This window comes from Pongo abelii, chromosome 3, assembly GCF_028885655.2.
Source record: "Pongo abelii isolate AG06213 chromosome 3, NHGRI_mPonAbe1-v2.0_pri, whole genome shotgun sequence".
In the NCBI taxonomy this organism is placed as follows: Eukaryota; Metazoa; Chordata; class Mammalia; order Primates; family Hominidae; genus Pongo; species Pongo abelii.
This window is the reverse complement of record NC_071988.2, coordinates 111,160,864-111,188,082: the sequence shown is the minus strand read 5'-3', so window position 1 is coordinate 111,188,082 and position 27,219 is coordinate 111,160,864. Positions and strand designations below refer to the sequence as shown.

General features: G+C 35.4%; 1 protein-coding gene and 1 long non-coding RNA gene across 12 annotated transcripts in view; both read left to right on the top strand.

Annotated features, from left to right (window-relative positions):
* Window positions 1-27,219, top strand: part of SNCA (synuclein alpha) — a 179,365-nt gene that overhangs the window by 142,626 nt on the left and 9,520 nt on the right.
* On the top strand, window positions 3,640-26,227 carry LOC129059029 (uncharacterized). 5 transcript variants are annotated; one of them, XR_010139749.1, is made up of 6 exons: window positions 3,640-3,659; window positions 8,781-8,942; window positions 11,906-12,015; window positions 17,731-17,837; window positions 20,931-21,029; window positions 25,574-26,227. It is a non-coding gene; the product is annotated as an uncharacterized LOC129059029 (long non-coding RNA). The 5 variants fall into 5 exon arrangements; XR_008524634.2 differs by lacking the exon at window positions 3,640-3,659 and adding an exon at window positions 21,662-21,710 and having other exon boundaries at window positions 8,615-8,942; XR_008524632.2 differs by lacking the exon at window positions 3,640-3,659 and having other exon boundaries at window positions 8,615-8,942.

The following is a 27,219-nucleotide window of genomic DNA, read 5'->3' as shown; positions in this document are numbered from 1 at the left end:
AATACTTACCTCAATTAAACAAGCTATAACAAGTAGAGTGTTAGAAAAGTGCCGGGTACACCATAAGCCTGCAATGAGTATTGGATTGTGTTACCTCTGAAAGCTGCAGAATGGAATTCTCAAAGTTATATGTCCCTAAAATCCTCTTAAGTGACAGAAATGGAGAAATTAGCAGTCTGTCTAAGAGAGCTTTTCTAGAGTCTGGGCATATGTTTTTAGGACAAGACAGTTCAGCTTCAGCTTAAAATGAGAGAGCATGTCTGTGTCCTTACCCCTGGGTGCCAGGTTTCTTGTCCCCATCTTAAGACAAATAATTTTTGGTGGAGAAGAGGCAGTCTCTTTGATTTTGCTCTAAAAACCTTTTCTGGAGGAGGTAGACACTCTCCACCCCCGTTTTGAGACTCATCTCATGCAGCTGAAGATGACTGGCTGAGTACAAGCAATTGTTCCTTCTAAGCAGTTTCAATTTTTATAACTCGTGGAGATATTCTTAAGTCCAGGGGATTTTGTGTATGGTGGATTTTTATTACAAAGGCCTGTACTTCATAGGAACAAAAGAATTCAAAGTCAGGAAGCAGATCAAAGCCACAACTCAGATATGGCACCTTGAGAAGTTCATTTGTATTTCACTTACATAAAAACCCTCACCACTGCTATCTGATTTTCACAAATCATTCAACGGCTATCCACGAAGCACCCACTGTGTGTCTGGTCTCTGTGTCAGTCCCTGGCTTCATGTATCTTTCCTTCTGTACTCCGACTCCCCAACTCATGAACACATGAAGTAAAAAAATGAAAATCTTTTTCTGTCCTCTCTTCAAAATCACTTTTTTCAAAACAAACACCTCTCACCTGCTCATCCTCCATCCAGTAAATCACAGGGGCCTAGAGATGTCACTTACAAATATTTTCTGATTCCGTCCCTCTCCTTAAGCTTGCCAACATTATCACAGTTCAGGGCCTGCTCATCTTTCCCCCAATCTCCAATTAGATCTCTCCACAATGCAATTCTGCACATTCCCTGTTACAACCCTTCAAATATTTCCCAGCCCATCCAAAATAAAATCTAAGCCTTTTATTAACACATTCAGGAACTCTGTGGCCTACAGTTTTCTACAGACTAATTTTCCAGCAGTTGACTTCCAGTGCAAGTGAAAACCTAGAGTCATGCCTGCATGATAGATAAATTTGAAGCTGAAGAGCCCACATGTATAGACCATGCCATGAAAGGTTTATAGTCGTGACACAGAGGCCCTATAGTACAATGCTTGAAGCTGGCTCTCTACTGTCAGACAGACCACTTGCCAGCCATGAGACCTGGGGCAAAATGCCTTAATTTTTATGTGCCTCAAGTTCTCATGTGAGATGAGAATAAAAATTACCCCTATTTCATAAGATTTGATAAAGTGTTTAGCATAATACCTCGTAACAATTGCAATTCAGTGGTGGTTATTATTATTAAGAAAAGATGATTAACTTTATCTTAATGTTTAACTTGTTCTGACAGTTATTGATCTATAGCTTTGATATGGAGGTTAGACATGGAATGAATTGGAAAGAACTGGCCAAAATAATTGAAGACAGTGATGCAAGAATAAAAGATGACTGCAAAATGTAAACCTGCAATAACAGAAAGAATGAAGTCACTGGTCTCATGGGAACTGACATGGGAGAAAAAAAACAGATCAAAAGGCTATTCATGTTTTGGGCCTCTTTGTCAAAATGGCAATGAGAAATTGGGGAATAAAAATTAAAGCAATTCTAGCATGTGGTTTTAACATAATTCTTATCCCTAAAAAGAATCTACAAGAAACCCCCAAAATGACAGGCAGCCATGGGTAGCATTGCATTTCAAGTAATCTTTTAATTGTTAAAATTTAAGTTTCCAACATGAACATAAAATTTTCAACTTAAAAGAAATGAGTTCCAAATTTGAGACAGATGACAAAGGATAAAGCCTACTAGGGGGTAAATTCCATCTCTTTAGAGATCTACTACACAATTTAGCAATGTCCAATCAAGCCTTTAACTACTACATTTGAACACATCATCATTTTAAAATGTTACTTAATGATGCCAATTAGCTGTACAATGTCTCTGCATAGCACATAGCCCTAAAATGATTTGTGCAATGTTACTGTCAGTAAAACTGAATTACAGGGAATGCTCATATTCTATGTCATTATATACAGAAATGGAATATCAATAAAGTGATATATGTTGGTATTAGAAAAAAGTGAAAATTTTCATATCTTTCTATTTTCTTTTTTCCTCAATGGGATGTTCTTGTTAAAGATAGCTCTGCATAGTAAGGTTTGTATAAACACTATTTAGCTAAGGTTAAAAGAGGTAACATACTGGTCCTAGCACAGATATTGAAACAAATTAGTTGTAGGTAGGCAGCAATCAATTGTGTTACTAACCATAGCTTTGGTCCTTTTATCCTTTCCCATTTGATTTTACACAGTGGGATGTTAAAGGTTGAATGTCTTTGGTATCTATAAACTTAATTGAAAGCTGTTATTTGCTTGTTTAAGTCTGCTGATTTTTATAATCATAATTTTACTCCTATAGATTTCTTGTAGGAGTACTATATAAATTTATGTTGCACTAAATTTTGTTATGTTATACAAATTAATAGGCTTTTATTTATGGAAAGCTACTACTGATCTGTCATTTCTTAAAAAATTACTAAAAAGTGTTAAAACTCCAAATGTTGGAGAGTTTATATTTTAAAAGTTACATGCTAGAAAAACATGATGTCTGAGTATATTAGAAGTTATAGATAATTCATCTGTCAACTATAAAACTCTCCAATACTACCTTTCTTTAGTGAATAATATGAAATTTAGCAGTGAAAATGTAACAATGTACTAATCCTAAATAAATCAACACATTTAGAGATGTACCTCTAAAACCATTTTAAATTCAACAGTGTAATTTTCCATTCGACTTTCACTTATTCATTCATTAAACAAATGTTTGTGAGTGCCTGCAATGTATGAGACATTGTGCTGAAGCTAGGCAGTGTGAGTTATCATATGGGATTATCCTTTAAATACTTTTGAGGGCAAAAAAAAAAAAAAGAAGAGAAAAGGTGTGAGGAAAGATAAAGGGTTAATTCATTAAAAAATAACACTTGAGGACTGTTTTCTTTGCAAGGCATAGAGTTATCACCCTTTCAAACAGTAGATATTTCACATTTAGGATGCGAGACTCCAGTTCCAATAAAGCTCATTGCACAGCTGCTACCCTGATTAAACTGCTACATGAACTCTGAGCAATGTAGCATGGTAGCCGCATGCTTCTGCTTGCATGATGGTTAATTCCTTCCATTCTCATTAGTGATTTTCTGAGCTTTGAAATTCTGATGGTACCTAGGATATAAAGCATATTTATCTAACTGAAAAACAGATCATTAGATGTAACAAATATGCATAAAATATGAATGGCTTTGTAACTTTATTGTAGCAGAGAATGAATGTGGGAGAAATTAAAGCTGATGCTAGAACACATGCCTATTTTTTAGATGGAAAATTTCAAGATTTATGTACTTTGGGCTTGAGAAAGAAATGGAATTTATTTTTTATGCACTGACATCTCTCTCTCTTTTTTTTTTTTTTTTTTTTTTTTTGGAAGAGCTCTCTTAGGAATGAATGGTATGTAAATACAGTAGGAATGTAATTATAGATTTTCCTGACCCAGTTCCTAAATAATAGATATCATTTCGGAAGTGCCCCTAATAGCTGACCTTTTGCTCCAAGCCATATCAAAGCACACATCTAGTCTACTTTTCACTCTCATTCTTAGCCACTATGACAATACTATTCAGATAAAACTTCTAGTCCTCTACTTATGTGACTCATACCAACTTGACCTTAGGATAGTGACTGGCTGTGCCTATCCAGGTTCATGCTGTTTGTCCATTATTACGGTTTTGTGAGAAAAGGCAAAATTTCTAGGTAAAGTGTTATGGGGACGAATAACCCACCAGGCAACCAACTGACCCTTTCATTTGCCATCTTGTCACTTCAAACAGCTCTCCAGAACCTGCAGCCAGCACAGACCAAAGTCAGGTTTGTCTCTTCTTCTGTTGATGAACAAAGGTTGATTCCATATCTTGGCTATTGTGAATAGTGATGCAGTAAACATGGCAGTATTGTATAAAAATATCACAGATAGCCCTTAAATATGTGCAACTATGAAGATCTATTAAAATTAAAAATTAAAATTTATTTTTAAAAGTTAGAAAGCTTGTAGTTCGTGACAAACTACTACCTTTCTCGGCAAAAGCATTTGATATCTCTTAAATATTTTCTGCCTAATGCTGATAGACTGTATTTACATATTCCATTAATACAATAAATAAAATTATACCAAAACATCAGCTTTATTTATTTCCAGGGGCACCTCTCAAAATAAATTCCTCCAAAATTCACAAAACCAAAACCAATGTGGAATTGTACTCAGGGATGCAAATGTAGCCCAGTGAAGCATTTGCCCACTTGTTTGGTATTATTCAAGCACAATTAGAAAAATGTCCAATGTATGCCTAAAAATTCTATAATAAGGGCCAGGCGCGGTGGCTCACACCTGTAATCTCAGCATTTTGGGAGGCCAGGGTGGGCAGATCATGAGGTCAGGAGATCGAGACCATCCTGGCTAACACCATGAAACCCAGTCTTTACTAAAAATACAAAAAATTAGCCCAGACATGGTGGCGGGAGCCTGTAGTCCCAACTACTCGGGAGGCTGAGGCAGGAGAATGGCATGAACCCAGGAGGCAGAGTTTGCAGTGAGCCTCTCTCCAGCCTGAACGACAGGGTGAGACCCCATCTCAAAAAAAAAAACTATAATAAGAACTTTTTAATATACTATATTATAATGTAAAAAGACTAGATGTCAAACAAATTAGGTGATGGGAAGGAATTGAGGGAGAACTTTAGACTAAGCAATTGAGCAGCACCTGTTGTTCACCACAAATCTGTTACATGTATTGCTCAATTGTGCTGCATCCATATCGGATCCCGGTGGCTATGTAATAGTCTCTTTCTTGGATAAATCTTTGTCCTCTCTTATGGTTTACTAATGTTGTACAGAACAGCATTGAATAGTGGTTATTTCCTATGACTTCCTAGCTATCTCTCTCATAATCACCTTTGAATGTTCTGAAGATCATTCTTAGATAGAGTACAGCTAGATACGGACCATAGTGGAAATCAGGTAGACAAAATTTAAAAGGAGTCTTAATTTAAGGTCATTTTATTGTCCTCAGATAGTATTAATCTTATTTAAAACAAACCTGTCACTGAGCAGAACTCAAAACACCAGAGCCCTTTGCCAAATGTGATTTTTTACAACAGGAGTGCTGGCAGTTGAGAGGAGTATTCTGTCACACTTGAGAGAATCCGAGTCCCTGAAGATTTATATGAATGCTTAGCTATTATCGAAACATCTCTTCATAGATGACTTAGTAAATGTCTGCTTTTGTATCAGATAATGGCTTACAAGTTAATCTCCTCTTGCTGCCTGTTACACACACATACACCTTCTTCCTAAACAGCTTATAAGGTGAAAGAAAGACTCAGATTTCTGACTGTGTAATTGATAATATCACACGGACTGCCTGCTCATCATCTGCTAGTCACATTGGCAGAGTTGACAGTTCTGGAGACACTGAAGACAGTGCATATATTAGGAAATTAGCAGTTTTCTGATATAAATTTTCTTGTAGTTTATAAATTACATAGCATTTAATATTCCCTCATATTTTATAACATTTAATAATAGAACTGACACATATATTCATTTTAAACTCAATTGTGTATAATAACTATCATAGCAACCCTTTAGTGCCTAAATATCAAATCTTCCATTCCTCCCATAAACATCTTGAATATATAGGTACTGTGGTTAGCTCCAACAAACTTTTGGTTAGAATTCATTGCATCGATACATAGACATTTTTTTGAAGGCAATTTCAAATCAAAGCTGTCAGCTGTGAATCAAGCACACCTTAAAAAGTGACACATTTGTCACTAGATTCCAGCCTCTCAAATTACTGACACACATCCTTTTTATGTAAAGATGACATTGTTCTTTCCTGATATATTGCATTCCTCATGAATTTCTTATAGTCATAGAATTTTTATAAACCATTTCAGAATCGCAGAAATAAACATCAATATTTTTAACTTTTTCATTCTGTCAAAAATATTGTATGCAGAGATATTGCTGTAAGTGTGTATACCTGTGCTTAAGAGACTAGGGCTGAAGAGAAGTAATCAACTGAACCACTGGTGTAAATGTGTGTCACATTTTTAATGACTAGAAATTGAAATAATTCCAACAAATTTATGTACTTTGGGCTTGAGAATTCAGATTGCCTTAGGCTAAGATAAAAATCTTTTCCTGGTACTATATACCTTCTTTTATTGAATGACTACCTGGCTCTTTCTATTATATATGCAGATTTTGTATCTCTGGTCATCTTTCTAAATGGTGCCTAAAAGATACTTGAAGAATAAGTGACCAGCAATAAGAACAAATGTCTATACAAAAGCACTCTTTAGTTGGATGTAATTCACTACTTTGAGTTGCTAATAACCTGTAAGGATGACAGTAGCTATTAGTTGAATAAACCATTATGTCTATTATTAGAACACTAGATAGTTTATAAGTCCAAACAATGCATAAAATACCTATCTCACATTACCATTGTTTAGGTTACCAGATAATTGTTCTCTCCAATTATTCCACTTAATTTTTTGCTTGCCCATTAGCTAAAGGTCAAGATAAAATTTGTCAAAAGGGGGGGAATGTATTGAAAATGCTAGACAACTACACTTAAAATGAAAACAGACCAGGCACGGTGGCTCAGGCCTGTAATCCCAGCACTTTGGGAGACCAAGGCGGGTGGATCACCTGAGGTTGGGAGTTCAAGACCAGCCTGACCAACATGGAGAAACCCCGTCTCTACTAAAAATACAAAATTAGCTGGGCATGGTGGCGCATACCTGTAATCCCAACTACTGGGGAGGCTGAGGCAGAAGAATCGCTTGAACCCAGGAGGTGGAGGTTGCAGTGAGCCGAGGTTGTGCCACTGTACTCCAGCCTAGGCAACAAGAATGAAATTCCATCCTAAAAAAAAAAGAAAGGAAGAAAACAAATGCATAATTTGTAAATATTATTTTTATATTGTATGTTATCTAGGGCTTCTAAATGCATTCTTCTTGTAAGCCTAGGTTTGCAATAACATTCATTTAGAATTGAGTAATTTTAAATATAATATTTTATAAAATAAAATATAATAATTTCTCTTAATTCTTTGAAAATATTAAATTAAAAGGGGGTAACAAACTCTGCATTCCACATTTCCATCCCAACATTTAATTTTAGCAATTTTGTAGTCTGCCTAAAAAGCAATCCATCATTTACTGTTTAGAAAATAGGGAATGTACACAAAGACCTTTCAGATTTCCCCGAACTCCATAAAAATCTTTTTGCTTCTTTACTGCCCCCCTTTGTCAGGAGTTCTGAGGAACTGTTTTTTATCTTAAGTCTCACAAAGCATTTAGGAGAATATTTAAACTTAAATTCTTTTAAAACTTATGTTCAGGACAAAGTAACACTGTATGCATTGGTGTCATATGTATTTAAATTTCGAAATTTTTAATACTGGCAAAATGAGGTTTCAATTTTAATATGAATTATTTATCAATCTTAAATCATTAAATATATTACGTAATATATTTAATATATCTAAACGGTCACAATTTTCCCATACTAATAATCATAAAAAATCTTAACCAATGGTCATATAGGTATACTTAATGGAGTTTTGGGGGGTATTTTTGTATATTAAAAAATTCATATATTTGCCTTACTTAGTAGAACTGATTAAATGAAAGTATAATATTAACAAACATATTCTGTTATTTTATATTTGCATTTGTGATAATTATATTTGAAACGTTCAAAATTTTCCAATGAATTTATTTTGCATTTGCATATTTGTGCCTTTTTATTATAAAAATAGGTGGCTTTTTAGTTCCACTGCATAAGTTTCAACATAGGTCTACAAATGGTGCATCTTTTTGAAATTAATCATTATAATCACAAATGGAAGTTGTCTGAGCGCCAATTGGAGTCTAAATGGATGACTGAATCTTATTATTCGAAACCTCCTATTGCTACACAATATGGCCACACAAGAGAGTACACAAGACCCGTCTGATTCAGCCTCGGTGCCATAAATATTTTAATGGTTTCGTTGGAATCTGGAAATGGAGCTCTCCACAGGAGATGCTTCTTCCTTTGACTCTCATTATTATTTCCTTTACAAATTAATTAATAAAAACTTGGATGCTAAATTAGCATTTGATGAAAACTTATATAGCCTTGACATTTTGATTCTGTGAGTGAATAAAAATACTTGGAGAAATAAAAATCCTAATCATGTTCAGGAATACCCACAAGGTAACAGATACATTTTTAAACTTTAAAAACATTTATTATTCCTGATAAAACATGTTGTGTGATTTAAATATAAATTTTTATTATTTGCTTTAACTTATTTCCAGATTAAAAAGTAAATGGTAATCCTCATGATTAAAACAGCAATTTGTCATATTTCAGTTACAAATGATCTTTTATTATTAGTTATAGAACATAAGTTTCTTCATTGACTGAGGCGATGTTTCAAGTAGATAAATCTGTTAAAAAAAATTGTGGTCATGTTCTGTTAAATTCTCATACCAGGCAATTTGTTTGATATACAGAAAAAATCTAGCCACTGACCAAAAACTCTACCTGCCTTCTCGGCTGTATCGTCTTGGACTTAAAGGGGACTGGCAAAGTTATAAGATGGTTCATGATAGTCCATCAACATCCCAAGAACAAAAACAGATGTTGTACTGACAGCATCATATGATCATATGCATGTGAGTAAGAGCACATTCATACTGCCAAATCAGTTGGAATTTTTCACGGTTGAAAGTTAAATGAAATGCTTAGATGTATGAGTCATCGGAGTTAAAGACAATTACAGCCAGATTTATGGTTGTGCTAAAATAAAGCTAGTTAGAAAACAGACCAAATTCCATGACGATACCAAGTCTGACTAATGATTCACCTTAAATTTCGGAGCAAAATTTATCCTCACTTGTTTCTCTATTTGACAAAGTGCCCTTATCCACTAAGTAACTAGGAGAAAGGGAAAAGCACTACGTGGGTGCATGACAAGACACTGAGATTGATTTGTGACTTTGGATAATTCCTGGATGCTGTTACCTGTTTTGGCATAGAGATGGATCTGTAACTGCTAATAATTGCCGACTGTGACCATCCCAGAGGTCATTTACTTAACCCAGGTATTTCAGACCTGACAGCCCGGGGATAAACACGATTTCCCTCCATCACTAACTTCATCTGCAGGGCCTAAGCCTCCTTCACAGTCTCTCCAGTGATTTATTGGCATCTCCAAGGGTATCTCACATGTGCTGAAGAACAAATCTGCTCACTTTTATCCGCTTGGTTTTCCTTTTTGAAATCTGCTGCTTTAAAATTACTAAGGGAGGAATCATGCTGCTGCTACCCTTGCCAGTGACCTTGTGGCTTGTGCCCTGAGTGTTCCAGTTACCACAATCAAAACAGAAGCGTTAGCAGTTACTGCAGTGCTCTCTCTGTGGACGTCAGGTCTGACTCAGAGAGCCAGGCTGGGGAACAGCCATTTCCACTCTTGTACCTCTGCGAGAGGACTTCCATGTTCCATAGACAGACTGTCATCTCTCATTTTCCCCGCAAGCAAAGCATCATAAATTAGAGAGCATGTAATGGGAAGGAAAATCCATTAGCCGTTTGGGTTCAGTCAGACAAGCCAGCTCATGGAAAGTTTATACAGGAAGGTCACGTTTCAATTGAGATCAGGAGGGTGAAAGGGTCCAGCTGTGTGATGAGAGAGAGAATATTCGGGAATGTGGAACAGAGGTATCCAAGGCAGACCAAACTCGTATATGAAGGCTTTAAGGGTGTGCAAATCTGGCATATTTTATGACATAAAAGAGTCCTGAATAGCTAGAATATGATGAATGTGAGAAGAGGTGAAGGCTGGAAATAGGAAAAATTATTCCAGATCTTATAAGCTATAGTAAGAAATTTGCATATTATATATAGACTTGTGGGAAGCCATTGGGTTTTGTAAGAAGGAGATTAACATTATCCTATTTATGTTATTTGTGATTTATAATCCCAAATGTGCCAGATACAAACAAACCAAAACTAATAATAATAATAAGAAGAAGAACAACAGCAATGGAACTGTGGTGATGGTTTTGGTCACAAAATGCATATATATCTATTTTTCACAATGTAAAAATATTTCATTATTTCAAATTTTAACATAAATGTGGGTATGCATGAGTTTATAAATCTTGAAGTTTATTGGGGAATATTGTTGAGCATGGTTTTTATTGCATGGTCACAACTTACTAATGGGAAACATCTGAATACCTATTGAGTTAATGCATGCATATTTTTATTTTCCTGGAATACTGAGAAAAAGATTGTTAGATAATGTCTTGATAGCTTCTAAGTCATGGCTCAAAAGTGAATGTGGAATCTGCTAATCGGAATGGACTCAGATTCAGCCAAGTTCTCAAAAGCATTTGCTTTCATAGATGTCTTCAAGAAACAAGGAGTCTTGAATTTAAATTGTGAAGTGTCTGTCTTAGAATAGAGAGATTTAAAATCTGACTGTATTTTGTTTAAAAAAGCCTATATAACTGTATTATATAAAATTATTTATACTACAGTTAAAAAAAGAATCCCATCCTATTTGTGCCTAAATATGTGCCTGCTTATAGCATGAAAACTATTTGTTGAGGGTCCTTAGATCCTCAGAGCATGCTATGAAGGTAGGTACAATTGTTCTTTCTATATAAGCCTCTTAAGATAACAGATAATTGCCAGAAATACAGCACACAGTACAAAATTACCTTGTTTTACTTTTGCCACAAAAAACAATTTCTTTTGGCTTTGAGCAATAAAGTCCAATGATTTATTTCCTCTCAAAATATCTTCCTCCCTCTCCATAAGTTTTATATTTATTCACAAAAGAATATTCCAATATCGGATGTTTTTGTCTGTGTCTCTTCCTGGAACAAATGTTAATTAATCTCTTTGGGTTTGTATGTCAACTGGAGGGGTGGGGATTGGGGACAGGTGATAGTTGTCTAGGGAGTTAACTTCATCTCTATAGGAGAGTGGATAGACGCTGTATAAGAAAAGCTCTTGAAAGGGAAATACAGCAGCCACTTCCTCAGGGCTTCCACAGTGATCAGACCCTTTGATTGCTTTAGATTACCTCTGGCTTTTGTCCTTCTGAGGCCACCAGATTGGATGGATAGACATTGTCCTTGCTGTTCTTTTGGCATACCTACTTGTACTTTAGGGGAAAAAAATTCTCGTAATAAGTTAAATGCTTTCTCAAAGATCACCAAAGTATATAACACACGGCAAATAGAAAGAGAAATGAAAGAGACAGTATAATCAGTATAATTTATAAAAGTACCTTACAGCAAGATCCCATGGGATGTGGGTTTAAAAAAAAAAATCTACCTAATCTTTTCATTGAACTCCTGTTCAGGATTCATTATATTGAATATGGCTCAGAGACCTGGAAATTTGTTTCTACCTTTTTAATTTATTCACCATCATTTATGGAAGTTTTCAAGGACATTTACTTACCTACCTCAGTTAACAGATTGTACTGCTTAGGAAGTCTATAAATATGAGCTTAAAGCATTTTCTGAGTTTTAAAATAATTTAAATCTGTAGAATGTTAAAACTAAAAGAGGAAAAAATTATTCAATTCCTCAATTGAACCTAGCAATTTATCTTTTCACAGTGTGCTCAAGTATAGTTTTTGAAAAGTAAAGAAGATGGTTTTTATACAAAAATAAACACACTTCAAAGGTTTTATTCAACTAATTAATTAATAGTGGAGCCAATAAGCTGGTAAGACTGGTTTAAAGGAATATCTGAGGAATAAAGATTTATAGAAACAGTGAGTCAAAGGAATTCTAAAGAGAATTGGCTAATAGATATAAATCTAGTAAATATTTGATTAATAATAGCAGTAACCTATGGAATTATGTTTTCTACTGAGCATAAATGAGCATGAATCTCTTTGGGTTTGTATGTCAAGTGGAGGGATAGGGATTGGGGACAGGTGATAGTTGTCAAGGGAGTTAACTTCATCTCTATAGGAGAGTGGATAGATGCTGTATAAGAAAAGCTCTTGAAAAGGGAAATAAAGCAGCCACTGCACATCTGCATATATAACCTGCAGATCTGGGGGCTCTAATAAAAAAGTTAATGGCAATGTCAAAATCAGGTATTTTATCTTAGATAACTTCATAGTCATTGATTGAGCCCCTTAAAAATAACATTTAAAGGACATGTAGTCATTCTGTTTCTTTATTTCCAAGTTTTCAGCAATTTTTCTCATGAGAATGAGTGCTAAGAAACTTTTGGTGGAGTGTGGTGGCTCATGCCTGTAGTCTTGCACTTTGGGATGCCAAGGCTGGCCAATCACTTGAGATCAGTAGTTTGAGACCAGCCTGGCCAACATGATGAAACTTTATCTCTACTAAAAATACAAAAAAAAAAAAAGTGGGGTGTGGTGGCACGCGCCTGTAATCCTGGCTACTCTGGAGGCTGAGGCACAAGAGTCACTTGAACCCGGGCGGCAGAGGTTGCAGTGAGCCGAGATCCTGCCACTGCACTCAGCCTGGGCTCCAGAGGGAGACTCCATCTCAAAAAAACGAAAAAGAAACTTTTAAAATATAACAATAGAGACATTACATAGGCCCACAAAACCACCTCCAAAAAAGTATTCTATCACCTGCAAGAAAGCGTATATATATATCTGCTTTTGTATATGTATATATATACACACACACACACACACATATATGTGTGATATCAGCATGTATATTTACACATCTATTTTGTGCATGTATATTTTTAACTAAAAATGTGCTAGGAGTTAGATATGAACTGATTTTGGAGGAGGTGATATGCCGTAGAGAGAGAGAATGGGAGAATAGCAGTATTATAATCTCTCTCCATTGTATTCAGTTTTTTTCTGTCTGAATTTTTAATAGAAGTCAGCCAGAAGATATTAGTTTCTGGGAAATGTGTTGAGATTTAAAGTCAAATCCAGAGAGAACTAGAGGCTTATGAGTAAATAAGTAAAGGTTATGTAGAGAAAGTATTCTTTTTCCTGTGTAAACTTGAATATTGGCCAGGCGCGGTGGACACCTGTAATCCAGCACTTTGGGAGGCCAAGTGGGTGGATCGACTGAGGTCAGGAGTTCGTGACCAGCCTGGTCAACATGGTGAAACCCCATCTCTACCAAAAATACAAAAATTAGTGGGTGTGGTGGTAGGATCCTGTAATTCCAGCTACTAGGGAGGCTGAGGCAGGAGAATTGCTTTAACCTAGGAGGCAGAGGTTGCAGTGAGCTGAGACCGTGCCATTGCACTCTAGCTAGGGCGATAAGAGCGAGACTTCATCTAAAAAAAAAAAGAAAGAAAGAAAAGAAAACCTTGAATATTTCTTGTACTTCTGTTCAAATCATACAGTTATGAAAGTTTACCCCTAGCTGTTATGCTTAAAATGTACTTCTGAAATACACAGAGAGATGATACAGACTGTTAGTGAGTTCCACTAAACTTTTAATGGTTTAGAAAATACAAATACTTTCTTGTTTTTCTGGAATTCCAGCCATTAATGTAAAACATTGGTTTCAACATAAATAACACACTGGTATGCACATATGCCTAAGCATGGGCCCCCACACATACAGACATATTCTGAAAGACCACTTTTTAAAAATATTCAGTACTGTATATTGTGCATTCCTTCTTTATTCACATACTTACGCTGCTGCAAGCATCCCATTGATAACACCAGTTATAAAAGATGGGACCATCAGTAATGAGATTTGAAAGCCCCTTTTGCAAGAGAGTAAGGACTAGAAGGTGGAAATCACTCTCTGTCTTAGAGTCACATGGATTGGGGCTTTGCTAGAAGTGTGTGCTCTCAGGGAAAGCTGCCTTTTTATTTTCTCCACAAAAAAGCCTTTTTGTCAGTAAAAGAAGATGTATCATCCAATGCATATGTAAAATTCTGAACAGCAGATAAAACAACATTCACTATTAATCTCTGCAAAAGAAGATACATTGAAATAATCCTCAAGTGTCCCTCTCTGGGTTTCTTTGTTATATATTAAAGTAGTTATTTTTAGATGCATAAGAATCACCTGAAGACCTTATTTTTAAAATTCAGATTCCTGTCAGTTCACTCCCAAAGATTCTGATTCAGTAGTTAAGAGACAAAGCCTAGGAATTTGAATTTACAATCAACACCTCAGGTGATAGCCATGCATGTTCTTAATGCTCTACTACTATCTATGCATAAAAGGAAGATAAAGTTTTAAAAACTTGAAATGTGGTATAACAGTTTAGTATTGAATAATATATATTTTTACTTATTGTAACAAATTATGATATCTACTTGGGGCAACAGTATCTTTTATTTTCGATCTGAATCCTAATTTTGGCTATGTATCACTGAGGGATTCTTAGTCTAAAACAATTAAATGGAGTTAGTGGTTTCTTTTAGTAACTCTTGATTTTCTGTTTTTTTCCATTGGCATCTTACAAAATTTATTCATTCATTTTTCCCTTTTTCACTTGGCATTATTTGTTAGACAGTGGACAAAAGAGCTATAGAAAGTAGAGAAGAGTGTGATGTTGTCCTGCTCTTAGATTCTCACAACTCAGGAGAGGACATTCGCTTACACCAATCATCTCAAAACATGGCAGTTTACGCTGAACTCAATCCAATGGGAGAGCATTTGACTGAGCACATAGGAAAGAGAGGTTAGCTCTGTTGAAGGATAATCAACGAAGAATTCATAGGAAAGGTGCGGTCATTCATTGAATATTTGCTTGGCACTTACTAGGTGCATATGTGTACTAGGATCTAAGGATCGGCTGATGAAGAACCCAGGTCCCTTTTCTTCTAGTGGACATGCAGACTGGCCTAAAAAAAAGGTAACTGGGAAATGGATAAGGAAACTGAGTCAGTTCTTATCACTCGGTTTATTTGCTTTCGTTTGTATTTTCATTTTGACACAGCGCAATGTTATCCTAATGCATCCTCCATGGGTGGATAACACTTTAGTTGGCATTTCTGTAGCCAGGAGCCAGGATCTTTCTCCCATAATTGCATTAACCTGGGAAGGCACCCTCTAGGTAGATTTGTATAGCACCTTGGTTAATCAATTATCAGTTTACTTCTTGTCTCACTAAGCTTTGACACCTTATATTTATGAAGCAGTGTAAATATAACTTTTGCATCTTGATCACAGCAAGCACCTGATTTGTATTTTTTTATTAGCTCAAGTGAAATCAGATCAGAGAAGTACATTACAGGTCATAAAATATGTGCAAATTTCATAATGACCTCCTTTTTAAAATGTGCAAAAATAAGATTGTTAAGGCACATTCCAGAGCCATGGGGTGTGTGTGTGTGTGTGTGTGTGTGTGTGTGTGTGTGTGTGTTTGTCTTTTGAGAATATCTGTATATCAGAAAATTTGGCTGAGAAGCAATCTTCTTCTTAATGGTTCTTTTTTCTCTTTTGAAAATAAAGTACTAAAAATACTTAAAGATGCAGAACAGCAACCTGTCCCCAGTGAGACTCTCGTTTAATTAATGTGGTGATCTATGTAGAGAAAAGGGACAATTGCAAAAGTCCCTCAATAATTATCTAACCACAGTCGTTAGGTAATTACAACAGAAAGATTTTCAAGACACAAAACACCCTGGAAAATTTGACCTCTTATTTTGATTCAGGCCTTTCATTTCTTAAATCTTTTCTTTAATGTTGATGTTTATGCTTGACAAGGTCAGCCTAATGCCAGATGAATCTCTGGAACTGAAAACATTGCTGAATTCACAGTTGAAGGATTTTAATATAATATACCAGCTTTTAAAAGTCCTACAGTGAGAATAACAGGACTGAATAAAAAAAATTAAGAAATGCTCAGGTAGAAATAAATAGAGAAATTTAGAAAAAAATAATAAAACATATTCAAAATAAGTATTAAGCATTGGCAAAGAAAAAACAGTAGCAGACAATTACATGTTCCATTTGTAAAGATGATTATTAATTAGTGGTCTTGCAATACATTGGAGAAAATTTGCTGAACCATCACATTCATAAATATTAAAACCACCCATTAGTGAAAATCTTTTTACTAAACTTCACAATTGATAGTCAAATAATGTTCAGTTTTTCTCCATTGCAATAAAAAATAAAGGCTTTTGCCTTCAGATCAGTCTGTGGGCCTTATTAATTCAGTCAGCCAGAAGCCACATGGAAATATTTTGTTTTGTTAAAAGCCAGCTTGCCCTCATGATCTTTAAAATCTCTAAAAAATCTTCCGTCAGCCCTCTCCCTGACTTGAATTATGGCAGTGCTTTCTATACTGGTAAACTCAGTCTCCTTGGTGTGCCTCAAGATAGAGTACATAAACCCTCTGTAGAAATTGAGCTCTCAATTCTAAATTGCACTCTCCATGAGAGCAAGCAAGAATGCTTTGCTTTGTATTAAGTGGTCACAATATTAAATATAACTATAGACAGCACTGTATTTTCTAAACACCTTATTTTCTTTTAATGACTGACATAAATTAGATCATAAGTATACAAATGCATATCTGTTGTATTTTTCAGCACCATGTGTTTTTTTTTCTTTTTTCTGAGTTATTTTCCTGCTTTTGGCAGCCTTTTCTCTCAGGTGCCTTGTGATCCACAGTGGTGTGTGTTCACACTAACCAAAGCAATTGTCTTACCTGCCAGAAATAGCTGTGACATTTAAAGAGAGGTCCAGGGGAAGGCACAGTGCTTAACATCCAAGTCTGAAGAGCTAATAGTGAAATTGGGGCATCAGCTACAGAGAGATTTAGGGGAAGTAACAGGCAGGTTAAATATTTTATGGAAATGATTTCTGTTCTGTATATGATTGCAATTAACACATGTCAATCTGTTTCATTAATTTGTTAATTCATCTATTATGCTATGCCATTAAGAAAATAAAATTGGAGTTCTTTATTTTTTTGAGATGGAGTCTTATTCTCTTGCCCAGGCTGGAGTGCAGTGGCAGGATCTCAGCTCACTGCAATCTCCACCTCCCAGGTTCAAGCAATTCTTCTGCCTCAGCCACCTGAGTAACTGGGACTACAGGTGCGTGCAACCATGCCTGGCTAATTTTTGTATTTTTAGTAGAGATGGGGTTTCACCATGTGGGCCAGGCTGGTCCCAAACTCCTGACCTCAAGTGATCCGCCTGTCTTGGCCTCCCAAAGTGCTGGGATTACAGGCGTGAGCCACCGCGCCCCACCATAAAACTGAAGTTCTAAGCTTCAGTTTAGATGCTTACTAAATGCTTGTTTTGCAATACCTGACTGTAACTGGCAGGAATATGTTTTGAAAGTCCTCATTTTCCAGGTATGCAGACGAAATATAGGGACATTATCTACTATGTCAAATTATAATGATTTATCAGTGGCACATGAAAGTCGCCTCACATTTCTTAATCAGTGATATACCATTATATCATGCCACCTTTTAATGTAATATGTTTATATCTTTCTTTAGATGTAAGCATTCATTTGGTTCATCACTGTGGCTTTCACACTTACTCCAAGAACCCTATGAATTCCTTTGATGTGCTCAAGTCTCCTGCCCCAGGGAGAAAGGGAGTGGTGAGCAGGAATCGCTTTAATCTATTTATGCAGATATTTTCTTTTCCATTTATTTTAAAGGAATTTTTTTTTTTACTTAATGAGTATGCAGTGACGGTGGTGATGATGATGATGATGATGATGATACAAAGGTTTAAATGATTATATAGTCAAATCTGGGCTGGAATTGTAGTACTGTTTTGACTTTTAATCTTAGAGAAGTTCCAATCTGCTTATTTTCTGGGCATAAACACATGAGAACAATAACACAGTTCTGTTATCTGAATGTTGTTATATTTTGTTTGAAACATTCAGTGACTTTCAAATATTGTACTTGCCTAAGAAAATTCAACAGAGTCAGACATTCTCTTCCAGGTTAAATTTGGTGAGTCCGCTAGGAAAATAAATTTTGTGCACTGGTCATTCTGATCTAGTGGACGTTCTAATAAAAGCATCTTTGTGCTGCCTATGTCTTCACTTTAAAGATGAGATACCTCGGTACTCGACACCAAATTATAGTTTGAGATCTCAAAAATGGGATAGGGAAGCCACAGCTCAAAAACAAAAATACTAGCACTGGAAAAGACAGAACTAGTGAAGATGAATCATTCTCTAGACTTTAAATTCAGAGATATCAAAATTAAGAAAAAGTAGGAGGAATAAAAAAAGAGGGTAAGCAAAACAATAAAGGTTTGTATAGCAAGAGGGTATAAAACAAATAAAATATTTTTCAGAAAAATTAAATAAAAATAGATTTACATAACATTGTTTCTAATCTCAAAGATCAAATTTCAATTTTCATCTCATTTTAAAACCCATATGCACAGTCTCCTTTATATACATCAGTTGGGTGTCAAAGTGACTTTTTTCTTGTTTCCAAATACAGTTATTTTTAAAATTTAATTGTATAATTTAGGAATTTGAAAGCAGCCAGTTTGCACACACATATGTTATTATATGTGTGCTTTAGACTTGGTTTTTAGTCAGTGTAACATGACAGGGCCACCTGAATTATTTGTTTACAAACTAGCTGGAAAGCCACCCTGGAGGAGAAACCCTGGCAACAGAATGGTCTGCAGCTTTGTTATTGTTATCTATTGGACTGGATGCCATTATTGCTGTAAAACAGTTCACAAGAATTCAGTCTATGGGAAAGACTCAAAAATTCTTTGCCTGTTAAAGAAAAATCAGGATATTGGACTGGTTAGTTTAACTAAAAAGTGATGATACTCAGATTCTGCTTGGATGCACTGCTTCTCAGCATTTGTTTTATTTCTTTCTAATTGATATTTTATTTTTCAGACAGTCCATTATAAAACTCTTCTTCTTCCCTTAAAATCACAACCACACAACAGCAATTAAAACATGCTTTGGCATAAGACTGATATGGTTTTGAACCCAGCTTGACTATCATATTTTTTACTTTAGGCAAAACACCTCTGACATTTATGTCTTATCTTCAATAAAAAGGGGTGATTAACAGTTTTACAAGATTATTCCTCCTTTTCCTTCCTTTCCTTTCTTCATCTTCAGCATCTGCATGCCATAAGCTCATTTTAGTTCTCTGGACTCATGTTAACATGTCCCACCTTTCCCAAATTAAACATCACCTCTGTTCTTGGCTCCATTCTTTTCCTCTCATATGAGACAATTCTCTATCAACCAACCCCTCTCTGCTCTGTATCGTGAAACTCTGCTCCTACTACATTAACAGTCTCTTGGTTTCTTTAAAAAGGAAGACAAAATAATTAAAGAACAGAAGCAAAAAATCTACTCAAATCCCCAATTGTTACCCTCAAAATTAATTGTCCCAACCCCAACTTTCTCATTGCACACCTTTGTCAAAATGTTTTCTACCATCACAGCCTTCAGTGATCTTTCTTGTTCCTTTATCTCCTGAAGTCTGACTTCTACCTCCATCTTTTTCTGGACTATTCAACACACTTAGAGAAAAAACATATTTTTGTTAAACAGGTATGTATCCCTGAAGCATAAAATACATAGTACTGAAAGTGCACATGTGATTCTTTACATTTTTTTTACAGCACTTGAAACTGACAAGTAGTAGTACCAATTACTTAGTAAAAGACCTTTTTCATTTCATTTCTGAAATATTGTTATTTTCCTTTTTCATCTTCCATCTCTGACTATGCCTCCAATTTTTCCTCTTTGCTGCCTTCCTTCCTAAGAAAGTTCTTCATGCAATGCCATCTTGTTTTTCTTCACTTGCCTCTTTTTCTCACTTTAATTTTATGAACTCTGATGACTTACCTCTGTAGTGTAACTACTCAAAATATATATTTCTGAAGTCTCTCAACTCTAATCTCATATTTTCAGCTTATATTTATGGAGGCATCTCAGACTCAACCTATCTAAAAAATGGCTTATCTGCCCTAAAATCTACTTTGTTCTTTTTTTCTCTACTGCTAATAATTATCTTCCTAGTTGGTCAAGCTCAAAACCTAATCATTTTTACTCCTTGTCCCTGTGTCAGCTGTCCACATTCAAGGAGGGTCTCATTTCTGCACATTTTTCAAGCAAGTCAGTAACTGCCTTTTGTTTGGGACTGTCTTTTCATATGGTGAACAGCCTTGGAAGATAGAAATCATTTCTCTTTCTAAAACAAAAGGCAGGTGTGCTTGCAGCCTTGGATAGAGCTAGTGCCTCTTTCTGAAGCAAAGGGACATCTTTACTGGCCATTATAAAATATCCATGTTTCCTGAGCTCTGGGTTCCTCTTTTCTAATGCAACCCACTGAGCACGTAGGTGTCACCTGAGCTTTTCTGTGGGAATTGGGGCTTGAGGAATCAGTGCAAGAAAATCATGATACTCTTGCTAATGCTATTAATGTGAGTAGTAAAGTCAATTGTCTCTGACCCAGCACTATTGTGTCTTTGCCCAGCACCCAAAAAACTGGAAGGCTTGCAAGCAGGACAAAATGTTAGACTTTTCACAGTTATTCTGCTTATAAGTACTTGTTAAAAGCAATTAAAACACAACTTGTAGTTTGCACCTATGATTTTGTAGCATTTGCTTCTTATCTATGTCACTAGGATGTGCTTAGTGACAGACCCATCTATCATCTATTACTCAAGTTTTTGACTGTATTTCTAGGCAACAGAGAGAAGGGGAACAAAGAAGAGGACCTGTGCACAGTTTGAGAAGGCAAAACACCGAGCTTAATTGCAGACTTGAATGTAGCTAGCAAACGAAGTAAGGCAAAAGGTTCCTTTTTTTTTTTTTTTTTTTTTTTTTTTAGATGGAGTCTCACTCTGTCGCCAGTCTGGAGTGCAGTGGTGCTATCTTGGCTCACTGCAACCTCCGCCTCCTGGGTTCCAGCAATTCTCCTGCCTCAGCCTCCTGAGTAGCTGGGACTACACGCATGCGCCACCATGCCCAGCTAATTTTTGTATTTTTAGTAGAGATGGAGTTTCACCATGTTGGCCAGGATGGTCTCAATCTCTTGACCTTGCGATCCGCCCACTTGGCCTCCCAAAGTGCTGAGATTACAGGTGTGAGCCTCTGCTCCTGGCCAAAAGTTTCCATTTTTTAAATAGTTGGGTTTTTTGTTTCAATTCTTTCCAAAAAAAGGTTTTCTTAAAAAAATAAAATTAGCAATAAGATGAAATATAAGAACAATAGAATCTTATTAAGACAATATATGATATACATTTATCAAAATACTTATATTTTCAAAAGTGCTTAAAATAATCTAGCACATAGTAGATGCTCAGTAAATATTTGATATGATGATTGTGCATGGGTCATTATAGGCTACTTTATGTATACCATTTCATTTAGTACAAAATCATCTGAAAAAATGTTTTATTGTTACCGTTTTTCAGTTGAAACATTTACGTTGCTCAAGATCTCACTGGTACCATCTACTACTAGGTCAGTCTGCCACCAAATCTCATGCTCTTAAATGCCCTTTTTCTCCTGAGCTTCCAACAAATAGTGTACTGTATATAATTGTTGAAGGGAGGGGACTGTGAGATAAAATATTTAGAGTGATTTTGTAGCCACAATTTCAGTTCCTCAACAAAGTGATAAAATTAGGAATCATCCTCAATATATATTCTTCCAGCACACACACACAAATACCACAAGCCCACTTGAATGCACCCCACCTACACATTGCACCTATAGAGACAATTGCAGCATTAAATACAGAATATTCTGTGTGTTGTTTGTTTGTTCTCCCTCTGCTACAAAAATCAGAATTTCTACTCAGTAAACAGCAAAGGGAGATATAAATGAACCAAATTAAAGAAGGAAAAAATATTGAAAAAATTAAATACAGAACTGTGTATTGATTTATTGAGAGTTCAGTAATGGGATCCAGAAACAATGGATGCTTTAAAAGTAATTAAAAGAATGCAAATAAACATTTAGTGCCTAACTAAAGAAAAAGAAAATACAACATTAGACAAAATAAAAGATATTCATTTGATGCGATGAGAAAATAATCTTTTATTCCTCTTTAAATTCTCTGTGGAACAAGGCAGGGTTATAAATTAATAAACATCTGCTCCATGGACTTAATGGATCGTTATGTTTTATTGTGATAATCATAATGAAATTGTTGGGAGGGATTAGTATCTCTAGTGTAATGCTAAGAAAGATAAAGCCTGTGCCCAGGCAAAAGCTTTCTTGGTTGATCAAAAGGTTTGAAGACATTTCAAACTATTCTAAAACAAATAAACAAGCAAACAAACAAAAAACATATAGTGTCTTTGCCACATATTTAGGAAACAAAATGAACAATGTATTTCTGACAACCTCATAGTTTTTATTCTGTCAGAACAATAATGGAAAGGTCTAAACAGAAAATGCTATGCGTTGAATTTATAATAAACTATTTTTTCCTGTAACAAAAAATTGATAAACTTGATATTTGCAGATTTAATAATTATGTTTAAAAAAATATGGTTTTTGCCCTTGCAAAAAATCATATATATCCACATATATATGTATGTATGTGTGTGCATTGTGTGTATATATATATATATATATACACACACACACACATTTATATATATACAAACATTTCCTTTAACCTCCTATTTTCTTCCAATAAAAATATTGGTACTAGAGATAGTTCTGATATTTCATCATAGAATAGTTAATATTGCATTTGGAAAGGATTAACTTTTTTGAAACGTAATTTTACCTTAATAAGCAGCCCAGTGTAATGTTTTAGTAATTACAAAGATTTTTTCAAGATATTAGACAACTAATATTGCATAATAGTTAATAGCCAGACTTCCTATCTTTGTTCATTCACTGATAAAATGGAGACAGTAGTAACTTCCTCATAGAATTGTTTTTTAAGATCAAATAATGCATATAAAACTCTTGAAATGGTACCAAATACAGAGTAAGCACCAAATAAACATTAACTGTTATTGTTACTCCATGTCCGAATAACATAGAAAAGTAAGAATTTTAATATTTCATTTGAATGACCTTTTAAGTATACACCTAGCCCATTATTTTTCTTGATAATCTTGTAAGATGATTCCTTTTTTATCTCTGATCTGTTGAGGCATGGATAGAGGTTTTCAGAAAAACATTTTCTAGGTAACTAAAAGAAAGTAGCAACAACAAACTGTGACAAAACTTAACAATGAGAGAATTTACAAGATAGAATAATTGCAACTCCTTTTGAAATCAACCACTATGGTCCTCTGGCTGGGGATAGCTAAGCAAAGATATTCCAGCCTGAAGGTTGACATCTACTTGAAGAGTTTTCTATCCAGATTGTGAGGGCCCCTCAAACTTCACTTAGTGTCTGTTTCTATTAGTATGGAAACTTCTGGGACCTTGGGGTATCACATGTACTTGACTACTTTATTCCTGCTCTAGCTATCTTAAAGCCTTTCTTAATCTTTTATCTTTTAGAGAAGATACTTCTAGGTTTTAAATCCACTGATCTTGAAGCTATTGCCTTCACTCTCTGCTTCAGAGCCCATCCTTTTGTATATGAGTAGTTTGTTTTGCCTAAAGTACTTTCTCCCAGTCAGATATTAAGTCCAGTTTCTCATCTATTTTTGAAAGCAAACTCCTGGGCCTTGGCTCACTAACATCTTGACAGCATATTTCTTCTTTCCTATGGGCTTTTCAGCATTCCCTGGGTTTTTCTAAACTATGAAAGCAGACTCTTTATCTCTTACTTTGTCAAAGCCTACCCTCCCCACTGATTTCTCACCCAGTTGCTAGTTTTAAGACCTGCCTCCGGCAGGGTGCGGTGGCTCACGCCTGTAATCCCAGCACTTTGGGAGGCTGAGGCAGGTGGATCACGAGGTCAGGAGATCGAGATCATCCTGGCTAACACAGTGAAACCCTGTCTGTACTAAAATTACAAAAAAATTAGCCGGGCATGGTGGTGAGCACCTGTAGTCCCAGCTACTCGGGAGGCTGAGGCAGGAGAATGGCGTGAGCCCACGAGGCAGAGCTTGCAGTGAGCCGAGATCACGCCACTGCACTCCAGCCTGGGTGACAGAGCGAGACTCTGTCTCAAAAAAAAAAAAAAAAAAAAAAAAAAAGACCTGCCTCCAAATATCATTGTATTTGCAAACATGAAATGACTCATTGATTCTGAGCTCAGCACAAGAGCAAACCTTTCTCAGCTTGACCCATCTTCAAATTGTTGATGTCTTATTCAGTCACTACCCAAGGGGCTGACCTTCAAGAATCTAATCCCTGAAAGCTTAAAATAGTAAACAAATTTGAATATAGTTTAATATACATAATAAATTTTATTTATAGGTGGATCAGCCCTTAGACATGAAAAGTGAAAATAGTTTATTCCCAGATTTCTCTTTGTGCACTAGTATATTCAACTGAGTCTATCCAAGTAACAGGACAAAAAAAGCTGGCAGTTGTTGCTGTGCTGTGAAGTCTTATTAGGTGAGTCAGCTAATTACATGGCACTACCATAAATACAGCAGGCACTGCACTGCTTGTTAGGCTTGCCAAGGAAAATGAGGATTTAAAGCAGCATACTACCTCTTTGCTATATAATGACGTTTTCTTCTTAAAAATGATTTTGCACCAATTCCTGATTTATCCACCAATTATTTTTTAATTTATGGTCGAATGTATTTAAACCTGAATTCAGAGATAAAAGCAGTAAATAGCTCCCCCAAATAACCCCAAATATATTTAATATATTAGCTTTACCCTCTCCTCCACTGCCAAACCTTTAAAAACAGTGAAATAAATAGTTTTTATTTCATCTTTTCTCTTTTTCTCTCTCTCTAAGGTGATTGCCAAGACTAAAGAAATAGTTAGAAGGGCAAAAGGCAAGAAAATGAGTAAGATAGTAACAGATTATCCAAAGTAGAGCACGGCCCAGGTGCAGTGGCTCATGCCTGTAATCCCAGCACTTCTGGAGGCTGACACAGGAGGATCACTTGAGTCCAGGAGTTTGAGGCCATCCTGGGCAACATAGTGAAACCTCATCTCTACAAAAAAACATTTTAAATAGCCACGCATGGTGGTGTAAGCCTATAGTCCCAGCTACTTGGGAGGCTGAGGCTGGAGGATCACTTGGGCCCAGGAGTTGGAGACTACAGTGAGCTATGATTGTATCACTGCATTACAGCCTGGGCAATAGGGCAAGACCCTGCCTCTAAACAAAAGATAAACAAAGTAGAGCATAAATGGCTTCTAAATATATGTTATTTATGTGTAAGACTGGGTTCTCTAAAGGTATCATTTAATTAAAATAGATTTGCATTCTCAATCTGTAGGTATGGATTATGTATAATGTATTTACAATATGACTTAGAGCGTTCACCAATGTGACTATTCCCAAGTGATCCAGATGGCTGATGACATAGTAATTTGTACATTTGCTGAGACCTGATCTGAGTAGGTATGTAACGTAACTGAAGGAGAGTAAGTCCATTTGCCGAAAGAAAGCCTAGCATATGACCCAGGAGCCACATCTTCACTCAGCCTTGTTGCTAGGTTTGGCTTAGCATATATAATAGCATAGCATGTATAATTTATGACGAAAAATTATACTTGCACTTTTTAATTAGAACATTCAAAATGATCTCAGAAAGTGGCACCAGAGATCATCAGTGGTCTACTGTACTTTGTATGTGTGTATCTGTATGTATATGTTTGTGTGTGTTCCCACATTCTAAGGCATGTCTTTTACAGGTGAGTAGAAAATGTTGATAGAAAATTATAGATTTTGACAGCTAAAACACAGTAGGTCACTACATTGTTAAAACTTGGAATTTTTTATCTTGTTGTGAAGTCAGGCCAACCAAACCTAAAATATTGCTACATTGAAATAGTGCAAAACATTCAAAATACTATAGTTATAGATTTGGTAGAAGGACTGTACCAGACCTGTCACTCTATACAAGACTTATGCCTTGCCCTTTCACTTACCTGTTCACTTTTATATCTATCTCACTAGATGTAATGCTATAAATTATATTTATAATATATTATAATTTATCATATATTATAATGTATCAAATATTACAAATTATGTTGCAACTCCCCTTACCTTTTGTCTGCATATTGCCTCAGAAAGAACAGATGGATCCAATGGACTTCAACCACAGGCCCCTAGTGACAAATAAGCTCTTAATGCTGGGCTTGCCACTTTGATGCATTTCTAAAGTTATAGAATATTAAATGAACCAAGTCCCTTGGTCATTTTAATTCTACCTTAGATCTAAGCCATAACTGTACTTTCCCAAATATTAAAATTTGAATTTTAACTTAACCATATATAATTGGAAAAGGAGGTTGGGTTCATTAAGTGTAATTTTATCATGCTTTATTATCCTTTGGGCATTGGATACAGCAGAACATGCCAATTTTTATGGCTTCTCATGTGACAGAATATACTTACTAGGATGCAATTAAATACTCCTTAGAGTATGTAAACAATAAATATAATCATTACATTATTTTTATATTGTTCTTCCTTATACATAATAGTAAGACTTAAAATATAGTGTTATTTCTGAAATATGCATATTGTTTTGCTTTTGATGATTAAATAACATTGTCCTAAGATTTAGATTTTTTGAAATCTTATTTTTTTAACAAAATATCTAGCCTTTCCAAAACAAGACCTCAATGATTCGTTTAAGACCCAGAGTTTTCCTCTCCACACAGATCTCTTAAAAAGGCAGAGGATTTATGACCTCAAGAGAAACCAGAGTATCCAAAGTTTGCTTTAATTCAATTTTTTAAAAATAAAATTCCTTAGCTTTTTTTAAAAATTGAGATTAGTTTGATTTTGAATCAGATGCCCTTTGCTCCCCATCCCAAAATGGCATTATGAGCAGACTAGGAATTGATAATAGAAAATTGAACATATGAAATATATCTTTACCTTGCTTTTTAACGAGATATTCATGTCTAT